This window comes from Acanthochromis polyacanthus, chromosome 11, assembly GCF_021347895.1.
Source record: "Acanthochromis polyacanthus isolate Apoly-LR-REF ecotype Palm Island chromosome 11, KAUST_Apoly_ChrSc, whole genome shotgun sequence".
In the NCBI taxonomy this organism is placed as follows: Eukaryota; Metazoa; Chordata; class Actinopteri; family Pomacentridae; genus Acanthochromis; species Acanthochromis polyacanthus.
In genome coordinates, this window is record NC_067123.1 from 26,468,765 (window position 1) to 26,479,258 (window position 10,494).

Sequence of the window (10,494 nt, forward strand, 5' to 3'; positions counted from 1 at the left end):
TTAACTTAAGGAATCCTCGCGGGCCCTCCTGTACTGCACTATAAAACAGCAGCTTTAGATGCTCTGAATCAATACAATCTGCCAGCTCTTGCTCTTTCCGCATCCCCAAGGGCCACACATTATGAAAAACATTACATAAAAGGCAAATATCACTGCAGGGACGCAGTCAGTCACCATCCAGGAAGCCTGTGCACACACACGCAGCTCCAAGCACACAAAAGTAACAATCTCAAATTGCACAGTCATTGCCCAGCAAAGTCTCCTTGTTCATCTTTACACAAAGAGAGTTATTAACACACAAATAAAATCCCTCATTGAATTAACTGTTCTCTGTGGTTGTATTGTGGCAGTTTCTTATCCTTCGTGCGATCAATATTAATCAGAGATGTGAATTATCTCAGCAATTCACGGCAATTAATTTGTTTTGTTTTCCTCACCCCTCCCGCAACCCCAACCTGTCTATTCCCGAGGAGGCCCATCCTTTCACTTTTCTTGCCAAAAGGCTTAATTAATTGTTCAGAGCGAGCCTATAGTGCCGGGGTTTTTGTTTCCTGTTGATTTTCCTTTAGCTTTAGCCCCGCCCAAGCCCAGTCATGCTTATAGAGGTGCCCCAAACAAAAATGGCACTCACTGCAAATATTGACACAGTCACCCGGGGCCGCGCCAAATGAATGCTTCCCCAGCGACAGAGGCATCTGTGACTCCAAATGGACCATGGCAGAGGATAGGAAGTAGGAGGGCACTATATATGATGGTGAAGCGAGGGAGAAAGTAGATACTTTTTTTTTAACCTCTCCGTTTTGTTTTTTTAAAAATCATTTTCAGTGATTCACTTCAGCATGCTGGTCCATCGCTCCTCTCTGACCCATCCTTGAACCCAGTAATCAACCCAATGATTATTTTAACTTCATTTTTTTTCTCCCCTCATTTGCCCTTTCTCCCTTGCTAAGCACTGGCCTGGGTTGCGGATGGCTGATTTGCAGAGAGCTGACAGCAGAGTTTTTAGATGTGATGTTGAAAAGTCTTCAGCCTAGTTGTCGGTGAACGTTACTTGAACAGACTCAGTCAACCATGCTGACAGAAGAAGACCCAACGCCGGCTTAAAAAAACAACAACAAAAAAAACATCGCGATCTCAGCCAAATCTCGTTGCTGCTGTGGGAATTTTAAAAACGTTTGCAATTATTGGGAACCAGATAAGAAACGATAAAATGCATGGATGAGGTTGGAACATAAGGAAGAGAGATGGGGGGAGGAGAAGAGAGTAGGAAGCTTGTTAGGGAAAGGCCAACAAAGGGGTGGAAGTGTGTATTTGTGCATCTAAGTGGGGGTGTCAGAGGAACAATGGCCCAGCCAGGGTGCAGTGATCCAGGCAAGACCAAGCTGTCGCCTGGCCCCTGGTCCATATGCACTATTTAAACAGCATGCACACACACACGCGCACACACAGTGTGACGTGCCGCCATGACTTTTCGCACTGTGCATTCTCTCTCCTGCTGCGTGTATGTTGATGTATGTGTGAATATTTGCCCATCAGAGTTGCTCGAGTGAAAGTGAGATGTGAAATAAGGAGCGAGGGATAGGTAGGAGAGAGGCTGGGGTGTATCTATATTGTGTGTGTGAAAGGGAGAGAAAGATTTAGCATTGCCAGCGTTAGTGCATGACATGTGGGTGGATATTGAAGATGTTATTAGTATCACATTTACAGGCCTTATAAAACTGCCACAGAGCTGGGTGGTTTTCATACATCTTCAGCTGATACGTGTCACACTGTCATTTGTGTTGCATTTCCAGCAGCTGCTCAGATGATCATTAAGTGATAGCGCAATCATTAGTCGCTGTCTCATTTCTCTGTTCTGTATAACCTTCCTGGTGAGCTTTGGACCAAATTGACCACTTCAAAGGTTTATTTTCTCGTAAACCTGCTTCTTTTGCCTTGTAGGATTATCTCCAAGTTAAAAAGCAGCCTCCACATTTAATATCCAAGAATGTGCAATGAACGACTCACTGTTGCAAAGATTTTTTTTTTTACTTCATGTTTATACTTCACTCCAAGCCAATAAGGAGTTTTCACAACCACTTACTACCACGCAACTATTTTCTAAACTCCTACTTTCTCAGATGTCTCACTTCTCTCCTCACGAAACCCAAAAATTACAACCGATTACACCTCGCCTGGGCCAGAATGTAATTGCCAGTTAGTCAACATGTCACTCGGTGGCTAGTGCCACAATGAGCAAGCGATGAACTGCAACTGTGAATGAGGCATTTGGTCCCGTTTTGGACCCTGGCACCGATGAGCATGAGAAAATCCAGGAAGATTCTCCACATAAGGAGGCTCTTCCTGAAGGAGCTGAAGAAGTCTCAGAGGATCTTTGTGGGCAACAGCCACGGCCTGTTTGGCAAAGGACACAGAAACTCAGGAGAGAGGCACTGCTTCTGTGGCAACATTTCACAAAACATAGGAAAAGAGAAACAGATACCAGCTTTGCACTCAAAGAGATGTGAAAACCAGCATCATGTGGCAAAATACTGTATGTTCTGTGTGTGTCAAAGATAATACAATGATGCAAATTATGCCTAGGAACTATAATTGCTATAACAAACCAGGAGAATTAAAGAGTTGTTTGTGTTCTGGTACATTCAGTTACAGATTCAGTACATGAAGTTCCCTTTTTTTAATTACGGCAACATTAGTTGTAACTAGTAATAAACTACACTAGATAGGACTCTAAGTGGGATAGCAGCATGATGAGAACTTTGAACACTTTTTGTTAGCATTCACTTGAAAGTCTAGTAGATACTCAACCAATCGCTAATTATTCCTCTTGTGTCACTATTGCAGTCTCATTTCCCTTGACACAGCAAAGCGTATTTTCTCACTTACCTCTACTGGAAAGCGGAAATAGTTTTGGTTTTATTTGACCTGGTTTCAAGGTATCTGAATCTGAAAATCTGCTGCCAGCCCCAGATTCAATAAGGCTGAATGTGTTTTTTTTTTTTTATGTGGTGCTAAGGAAAATACCTTAAAAACAATAAGATCAGTTTCCCCCTGGATAACACAGAGAACATGCTGTTTGCTGGTTTCACTGAAGGTCCTGTATGAACTTTCCAATCAAAACAAACCATTCAAATGGAAGATCTGTTGCTTTTTAATGCAATTTTGCCTCCACCGCTGTCCATGGTGCTGAATCTGGGACCATCCTGAGCATTCTCGGATGCTGTGGATGCGATTTCACATCATTGCAGGTTAACAGAGGCATCATTTCCACAAGTGACTACAAGGTGCCAAATTGTGGCACTGATTGGAAGCTAACGAAAGTGAGAGGAGGCAGTTTTGTTACAAGATTGAGCAAAAAAAAAAAAAAAAAACTTCAAATTTCATCTGGAAACTACTTGTAAAAACAGTGCAGCAATCCAAACCAGGCTTCTCCTAAGCTCATACAGAGAACACTAGGTTTCTCTGCTGTCCTCACAGGGAATATAGCATAGATCAGCTTGATCAGTACAAGAACGATTGGAAGTTTTGGTTGAAAATGGCATAGATGCCAATGGTTAACTGATGCCCACTGTGCTTAAAAAAAAAGGTGCCTTTTCTCATTTTTCTCACCTCCAACTCATCAGTCATCATCAAAGGCAGCCACCTCCATTAGTTACAACAGATAAATAAAATAAACAAGTTTATTTGGAGTGTTGCAATAAATAAAAATGTTAGGATATCCACTGCTCCATGAGTAGAAACAAGACTTCAATGCAAAGATTTCAAAGTCTCCAAATGCAAAGTCAGTAGTCCTTCAATATGATTCTGTGGTCATGAATGATTTGTGCCTTAAGAGTCCATGACTTGACTTCTGAAATCCCTGAGCAGGATGTCAGCAATACAAGTGGCTGACCTGTTAATCCGGATGCCAAAGGAACCAAGGGGACAGTCACAAATCATGAAGTGTCCCCTGTGAAGGAGCCTCCAACCAGCAGGCTGCAGAGTTTGGCAATGTAAGTAGAACACTGAAGCAAATTGTTTAACATACCACGGATGGCTGCTTGGAGGAGAACATAAAAAAGAATAACAGTATGGAGGGCATTCCGTCGTTATTTCAGGGAGTTTTGGTAGCAGGATGGGAGTCTGATTTGGGGTGTGTGCGGAAAGAGCGCACATACTGCATGCTCAACAGATGGGTAGAAAAGAGAGAGAGAGAGAGAGAGAGAGGGAGGGAGAGAGAGAGAGGGAGAGAGAGAATGCTTGGAGCCTCCTTTGCACTGGCGTTGTCGTGTCCCGGTTGTCATTCCCGTTCAGCGTCACCGGAGCCACCTGCTCGCTACCGAGAAAGAGGAGGTGATGGGGTGGGGGACAAGGAACCTCGATAAAAGCCCGCATAGTTATCATTTCACTTAAAACAACACGGAACAGACTGGGCTGGGGAGTGTGTAGAGGGGTGAGATATGGCACCAAGAAGCGGCACTGCGGCAGACGCACGCCGGGGTCGGAGGCGCTACAAACAAAAATCGCCCCCGCAGATAATAAACCGGACGCCGGTGCGTGATCAGGTAGCTTTCAAAAGGGCTTTCCTGTTGCGCGGTGAGATGGCAGTACGGATGTTAGTCAAGCAGACCCCCCTCATCCTCCTCCTCCTCTTTCAATCCCCAGTGCACGCTCACTGGCGTCTTTGGTACATCCTGGCTCTTTAACATTCAACGGGAGAAAGCACCCACTCAACCAAGCGCACAGTGCGCACGGGGGTTGGTGGGAGGGAGGGGGTTGGAGAGTGGAGGGAGCATCGGCAGTAGAACCTCTAACCTAAACCTATACGTGAATCAGGCCACGGATGAGACATCGTCCTGCCAAGAACCATTTCCAGCCATTAGGGGCACTGTTAAAGAAGCATCCGTGCTGGGCGGGAGACGCTCTGACTTATTAATGTTATTCCAAACTCAAAATGGCATCGTGGAAACCCCCCCTCACACAGAGAGAGAGAGAGAGAGAAATGCGCAAGCAGAAAGAGAAAACCATCATTGTGCGTGGCTGAGGAGGGGGGATGTAAGCATGTGAATGCGTCTAGAAAAAGGCGAAGCAGCAGTGTGAAAGACGGAAATAAAAGTGTCTGTGCAGGCTACGTGCGCACGATGTGGTGTGTGCGTTTCTTTTGGCCACTGCGCAAAGTTACATGTCTGCCAGCGGCTAGAGGCAATCATACAGCTCTGTGTGTGTCTCCCACTGAGGGATCCGGCATCCAGGAGGCTTCTGCTCTCCACCTGTGCTCTGGTAATGGTGTTTAATTCAACTGCCTTGGTGTATTTTGGGGGGATTTTTGGTTCTCCCGTGACCGCTACTTCTGGTTCACACGATCGCACATCCAAACGGATAAAAATGCAGCTCAGCCTTGTTGAAAACTGCCCTAACTGCCCTGTGGCGTGAATCTGAGACTGTTAAAATCTTTAATTACAACACAGCGATCCTCGCACATGCATGTCAGGAAATAAATAAATAAATGAGCAGGCAGACTGCAAAGCAATCTGGAGTATGGCGCAAAAGAAACACTCCAACGAAGGTCTTTCTTTTTTTTTTAGGTTTTAGAGTTCTGGAAGGTAAAGCACGTTACCTGATCGCTGTCAGCAGTAGTTATTTGATGCGACGGCTATTCCCCGATCGGTTCCGTGGATACAAATTAAGTTTCCCATCCATGGCACGTCTCAGATGGAGAAGGAGACTATCATTCATTCACCCTCGCTGCTGCGCGGAAATCTTCTCAGCTACAAATGTTCTCTGCCAGGCATCCTACTTTCTGCGTGTCCAAAAGCAACCAAAAATGTAAAAAAAAAAAAAAAAAAAAAAAACAACAACAATAATAATCAAGTGTCAAAATAAAACAGAAACAAGGGAGAAATAAGCTGAGGACATGAAATCATAAAGTAGCCACAGATCGAAAAGGAAAGAACAGAAGAACGCACAAAAAAGGGGCGAAATGAAAACAGAAAAAGAAGAAGAAGGAACGTCGTTACTGTAGATGTCCAGTTTAGTTCAAAAGATATATCCACGTCATATAATCTCCATGGTTTTTGCGCATATAGGCACGCTGTATATTCCAAAGCAGTGAGGGAAGGAAGGAAGGAGGACGCGCTCACAGTTAGCAGCGCCGCAGCAGCATCAGCAGCAGGAGGAGGAGAGGCAGAGTAAAGGATAACGGGGATTTTTTCTAGTGATGCCCGGTACTCCAAGTCCAAGGAAGCTCTTCATTTGAAGCGGAGGATGAAACACAAGGAGAGAGAGAGCAAGTGGAAGGGAGGAGGAGGAGAAAAAGAAAGGGGGGAGAAAAAAGAAAATGTAGGAAGAGGAAGGAAAAAAAAGAAACAATTCCGTTCACTGCCCTTTTATTCTCTCCTCTTTTTTTCCCCCCTGTCACGGGGATGTCTGAGGTTCTCTCGCCTGCTCTGGCATTTGGGTGATGGGTATCCACAGGCAGCGGCTCGCAGTCGGGCATCTGGCTCCCCTGCAGTCGTTTCACAAGCGGAGGACAGAGATGCGCGCCCTCGCTGCCCTCCGCCGGGGATCCGTCAGGCGCGTTCACGGCGGAACACCCCCCACCCCCACCACCATCATGACGTCAGCACGCGCAGTTTCCAAATACAGCAAGTGCTTCTTCTTTCTTTTAAAAGATAACACGGCGTATTTACAAAATGCGCCCCCCCCCCATACACACACACACACACACACACAATCCCCAATTTTAGTTTGATTTGTGAGGCTACTTCTGATAGAGCATTTTACACATCTTAAAATAGTGTCAACTCTATTAATCTTAGACCTAACAGATGCCCTTGTTACCTCTCGCAACCTTTCTGCCAGCAATGTTGTAAAACATATCAGAAATCTGGCACCATCCATGCCCTCATTACCAAATCCTGCAAGGCTAAAACTCAAACAAACATGCCATTATCATACCTTTCATGCCTTTGGTGTCAGATTCCCTACTTATACAACGGCATCCTCCATACAGTAGATGATGTGATTAGACTTTGGAGCTTCTCGCTTGCATATATTTGCATAAGAATGAGGGAAAAAGTGGTGGGACATCAGTCAAGTCAAGTGCTTGTTCTGAAAGGCTCAGGGTTGGAGGAGGAGCAGATTTCCTGGTGGAGACAGATTCCTAACCATCCACGTTTTCATGCATCGACCATTTTTCAATCTTCTTTACAGTTCTGGAACGAGTCAACCCCCCCCCCCCCCTTTTTAGGCACAATTAAACTTACTAAATCAGTCTTACACAATGATTCTCATAAATGTGCTAAAAAAAGAAGAACACTAAAGTTTTTTCTACTTCTTTTTTTTTCTCCTTTAAAGAGCAGCCAACATCTGGTTGCTTTTCCGCTACAATGTAGTAAAAGACAGCAGAAAACTGTGTGAAAATGAAGTGCATATCTCTGAAGACAAAAGTGGACGGTAATGCTTTCGCAGTCAGATTTGAAAATTACTCACCAGCGGGCTCATTGAGCACGGACGCAAATGACAGAGAAAATAGACGCTATCATGGGAATACGTCTGTCAGATTACAGCATTTCAGAGTCTGCATGTTAACCACAAAGCCTACTTGGAGTCCTGAGATTTGCCTTAAAAGTGAAGCTACATTTTTCTCTATTCCTACACCCGTTTGCGACTCAGTAGGCTGCTAGATGTCCTTTGTGGCTACACGTTTATTTATATGTAAATAGACCCTGGCTTGACTTTCTGGACTTTTTTTTTTTATCTTGTGGCTCTTTGATGTTAGGGAATTTGGTCCTCACTCGCTCCGAGGCTTACAGAGTCGCAGCAGTTCAGTGATTCGAGAAGCATGCATTGCATTCCGGACATGGGCATGTTTTTAATTGGTCAATGATGATTTGTGGTTAACACTGTATTAGGAACATTAAATGGCTCTATACACTCTGACATGACATGACAGAGTGCATGTGTTTGGTGTCTTTGGTTCACTTAGGTTTATTAAAAGTGAATGGGTTTTTTTATTATTATTATTCCTGGATGTGCCCTTTGTCAAATGATCTGTCAATGCAAATTTCTCCTCCACTCTACAGCTCTTATAAGAGACTGTCTATGAACATTCTGCTATTCGCCTGAGAGGATTCTGCCGAGAATCAAATTTGTGGGCTCCCAAATTGGAGCAAATGAAAGCACAAAGCAGATCAAAAGGCAGACTGTCTGCCACTGTGATAATCCGTCTCATTTATTAGCATTAGAACATGCCATCGCAACTAATTCGGCCGCAACGTACAGTGATGAAAAATTCCTCACCTTTAATTCACTTACTGACTGACAAGAATCTCTCTTTAAAACTTATCATTTCTCATGAATAAATGAAAATTAAAAAATGGTTAACTATATTAATAGAAGGCATGTACCAGACAATGCTCAGACTTCTGTCTCGTCTACGTGCCAAATTCCCAAGATGGTGCATAAACATCAGTCAGCCATGCCATCCTTATATCTTCATACATCAACCAGCTGGCAAGGCGGCAGCTCGGAATAACATCACAGGAGAGGGAAATTTTTCATCGGCTACAACAGCCTACTTTACATCAACATTCTTGGCGGAGATAGAATAATCATCATCGGGAATATAAATGTTTCCTTGTGTTGTGCAATGGAGATCATGGGCAGGTGTTTCAAGCATGCATGTAAAGTGAAAAAACACTATGGACATGGATTTCTTATTAATTACTAGTCACATGTTACAGAATCTATCCTTGAATGTGATGTGAGGGTGTACTAGTACGAGATTTAGTATTGACCTTTTAGTTATAATTACTTTGAGCTGGGTTGTGATCCGCAACTCTTGTTGGCATGTAAAGTCAACTTTGGTCTAAAATCAGGCTACAGAAATGAATGACAACACCTGTCATGCTGCCTAATAATGACCCCGTTACTCGAAATATGAAGTAAAGTTAACACAGAGTGACATAATGGAAGCCGGATGATGGAAAAGCCTGCTAAGTTTGCAAAGTTTGTTGCAATTTCAGCACCACGGAGAGCTCATTGAAAGTTCAAGACGTTGCTTTTAATGGCACGCACACACACACAGGCACATGTACACACACACACACACACACACACACACACACACACACACACACGCTTTTAAAGAAGAAACAGAAAAGTCCTCACATACACAAAACCTTGGAAGATTTCAGCACCATGGAGAGCTCCATCACTAATTCAGAGAGACATGAAAGGTGATTTGGAGCCGACTTACACGCATTCGGGCATAGATTTAGCCAGTTTTCGGGACAGCAGAGAGACTGAGAGCTTCTTTGTATAAGATTTTATATTCCAGCCAACCAAAGGAAAATTCGCTAACATGAATTTTGTTCCAGATTTTTGCATTTTTTTTTTTCCCTCTGTTGGACATGAATATTCCGTGCGAAGGTTTCCACAGTGTTTGAGAGATTACAGCTCTTTTGCACAATTACTGTTTTTCTCAGCTTTAATTTAGAAGTGACATCATCCTGCATGTGTGGAGCATCTTTATGACCCTGAGAATTAGCTAAACCTTGAGCAAAACCAAAGATTCCGTCAGCATTTAAGAATAGTCTGCTTTTATGAGCTTCAGTAAATGGCATTTTAAAGGAGCAACATTTACAAAGACCTTGATGTTTCATGTAAATGACTTGAATAAATGACTCTCGCTCTTTCTTTGTCTTCCTCATTCACATTCAGCAATCGGCATTATAGCTTAGCAGCAACAACAATCCCACGGCACTGGAGTTGACCCGCACCTCAGTGGCCACGCTTCGGAAAGCAGCTAGGTCAAGCTTTGTATTGTCCATGCAAGTACATATACAGTACCTTGTGAAAGTATTCGGCCCCCTTGAACTTTTCAACCTTTCGCCACATTTCAGGCTTCAAACATAAAGATCAAATCAAATCAACTTTATTGATATGGCACTTTTCATACAAAACAGTAACACAAAGATATAAAATTTTAATTTTTTGTCAAGAATCAACAAGTGGGACACAATCGTGAAGTGGAATGAAATTTATTGGATATTTTAAACTTTTTTAACAAATAAAAACCTGAAAAGTGGGGCGTGCGATATTATTCGGCCCCCTTGCATTAATGCTTTGTAGCGCCACCTTTTGCTGCAATTACAGCTGCAAGTCGCTTGGGGTACGTCTCTATCAGTTTTGCACATCGAGAGACTGAAATTCTTGCCCATTCTTCCTTGCAAAACAGCTCGAGCTCAGTGAGGTTGGATGGAGAGCGTTTGTGAACAGCAGTCTTCAGCTCTGCCCACAGATTCTCGATTGGATTCAGGTCTGGACTTTGACTTGGCCATTCTAACACCTGGATACGTTTATTTGTGAACCATTCCATTGTAGATTTGGCTTTATGTTTTGGATCATTGTCCTGTTGGAAGATAAATCTCCGTCCCAGTCTCAGGTCTTTTGCAGACTCCAACAGGTTTTCTTCCAGAATGGTCCTGTATTTGGCTCCATTCATCTTCCCAT

General features: G+C 43.5%; 1 protein-coding gene across 16 annotated transcripts in view; it reads right to left on the reverse strand.

Moving 5' to 3' along the window:
• The window catches only part of adgrb2 (adhesion G protein-coupled receptor B2), a 238,144-nt gene extending 231,592 nt beyond the window's left edge, over positions 1–6,552 (reverse strand). For 11 of the 16 annotated variants that reach the window (XM_051955144.1, XM_022194367.2, XM_051955143.1 and 8 more), the window contains exon 1: positions 5,597–6,551. The gene's annotated coding sequence lies outside the window, so the exon portion shown is untranslated. Of the gene's footprint in view, positions 1–5,596 lie in introns of all 16 variants that reach the window. The other 5 variants (XM_051955153.1, XM_051955147.1, XM_051955149.1 and 2 more) reach the window with 2 other exon arrangements.
• Positions 6,553–10,494: the final 3,942 nt, after the last annotated feature.